The sequence below is a fragment of the Triticum aestivum genome, unplaced genomic scaffold (assembly GCF_018294505.1).
Source record: "Triticum aestivum cultivar Chinese Spring unplaced genomic scaffold, IWGSC CS RefSeq v2.1 scaffold124261, whole genome shotgun sequence".
In the NCBI taxonomy this organism is placed as follows: domain Eukaryota; kingdom Viridiplantae; phylum Streptophyta; class Magnoliopsida; order Poales; family Poaceae; genus Triticum; species Triticum aestivum.
The window spans coordinates 1-2372 of record NW_025247873.1 but is presented as its reverse complement, the minus strand read 5'-3'; the positions used below and the strand labels follow the sequence as shown (position 1 = coordinate 2372).

Sequence of the window (2372 nt, the reverse complement as noted above, 5' to 3'; positions counted from 1 at the left end):
TCCTTATCTAAATACTTGGGGGTATCCTTCAAATCTTCTACCAAGAACTTGGTTATCTCATCGGCTTGATTATCAACGCTGAGATGCACTTCTCGGAGACTACTAAGAGTCTCGATGCCATAAATCCCTTCGAAGGCCTGAAACTGCAGATCAATCCTCTCGAGTGGTGGCATTACCTCTCCTGTAACTGCAAAGCTCAGCCTTGGCACCAAAGTTGCAAAGAAGCGAAGCAGCTTTAGACTCTTGAATCCTCCAGGAGGAACAATTATCTCCCTATTGAGTGTAAAGGTGAGAGAAAACAATTCGGGCAGGTCCTGGATGAGCTTGAAAGTATCAGTCTTAAGAACTGTCACAGAAAGGGTCAGCTTGTAGAGGTTCTTGAGCTCCACGATCCACTTTGGAGGCTTTTCCAACATGCCAGACAGCTCCAGACCAGTGAGGTATCTTGGAGGAGCGGACATGGAGTCTAGTGAGTTGATAAAATTAGAGCTCTCATCATTGATTGCAAGTGTCTGTAGACCGCAGCTGCAGAGGTACTGAATGGAGGAGCATAAATCTATGAAGGTTTTTTGACCCTCAATAATATTGAGCTTGTAAATGGCAAGTTTCCTTAGCCCAGTTAGCTGATCAAGACTTGCAGCAGTGGTCGAGCCTTCACTGATCTCGATCCCTGACAGTACACGAAGTGCTTTCCTTGTCACCTTATTTTTCTATTGAGGCATCTTCAAAGCCTTCCGTGATTTTTTACTTCCCCCAAGCAAACTGCGGAGCCGTTTGAGATTGCCAAAAGTTTTGGGTAGATCTCCGACATTTGTCTCCCTTGCATCAAAAGTTTCCAGATCCTGGATCTTCTCTATCTCTGATGGAATCGTGGAAATCTCTGTTCGACGGAGGCTCAAATACTTCAGTACAAGCATTTTACATATGTCCTCCATATGTTTATTTGTCAATCCCTTCCAACCCTCCAGATCAAACACTTGAATTATTCCATTATTGAATGAGTGAAAAGGCAGTGGTCGGTCTTGGCTTCCAAATACGGTTAGTGACCGTACTTGAGACAAATCCATGCCTTCTGTTGGATTCCCTTGTTAAGAACCACTACTCTGCATGGAGAGTCGACGGACTTTGTTGCTAGGAGTTGGCATCAACCAGTGCCCGCCGACGACAGTGATAAAATTTTCCTGGCTTGCTTTGGACACGATATATTCAAGAATCATATCGTGAACTTTAAAGGATTTTACCTTGCCGTTGCGGTTGTGATCAACAGAGCGTATTATCTTCCTACTTATGAGTTGATTGAAGTATGTTTCTGGGACCTCCTCTGCTGTCAGACCTTGCTTCTCAGTGACAAAGCATTCAGATATCCATCTCCTGGTCAGGCGCTTCGTACAAATCTTCAAACCCATTAGAAATATGCTCAAGTACAATGAGCAGGTCTTGAGATCTGGAGGCAAATCATTGTAGCAGTAATCGAGTATCCTTGTGACTCCATCCAGGGTAAGTGGAGCCACCTTCTCTTGAAACAATGACTTGCAAACTTTCCTCCAATGGCCATGGTCATTCTTTTTGGCTGGGTTGCAGGCGGCAAGACCAGCCATGGTCACTATGGCCAAAGGCAGCCCACCACAGTACTTCCATATTTCTTCATGGGCATGTTGTTTCTTGCTGCATTGGTTTGCGGTTCACAAAAACTATGATTAAATAGCTTTTCCGAGTCTACATCGCTAAGAAAACCAACTGGATGCAAATAATCGCTAGTCAACTGGCACCAGAAATATACATACCAACTCTTCTTTCTCCCCACCATCACTCCTCGTTCGCCCCATCATTTGCTTTTGTGCTTTCAGGGGATCCCGTGGAATGAGCCAGTCGCCGCATCAGAGCATGCCGCACCAACAGCTTGAAATCTTGTAGTCACTATTACTCTGCCATTATTATCATTTTCATGTGGCAACCAAGTTCTAATATCATGCCATGTTTCTGCAGACCAAATGTCATCAATCAAGAGGAGATACCTAGCAAAAAAAGGTAAACAAAAGTACAAATGAGAAAAGAAGTGGTCGCATACCCAAGTTAGTCTTTTGTATGTTAAAACTAGCTGATAAAAGAAACTTCGTCTAACTCAGTTGTGCAAGTGAATGTACAGTCTCAATACCTAGATTTCATTTGCTAGGACTCACTTATGGGCCTCTAGTTTATTAAAATAATTTATACAGTTTTTCATGCGCTATTTTTAGAAACTAATGAGACATTCACCTAATAGTTTTAATTGGGGGTATAACTCTTTATTTTAATAGACCATACACTAATGGCGAAGCTTTTTGGAGGTCTTGAGTAATTCTAAAAATAAATGTGATGATTCGCAATTTCTG

The 2372-nt window shown here is 42.7% G+C and overlaps 1 pseudogene; it reads right to left on the bottom strand.

The window, feature by feature from the left end:
• Window positions 1-5: 5 nt before the first annotated feature.
• On the bottom strand, window positions 6-2015 carry LOC123177206 (disease resistance protein Pik-2-like; annotated as a pseudogene).
• Window positions 2016-2372: the final 357 nt, after the last annotated feature.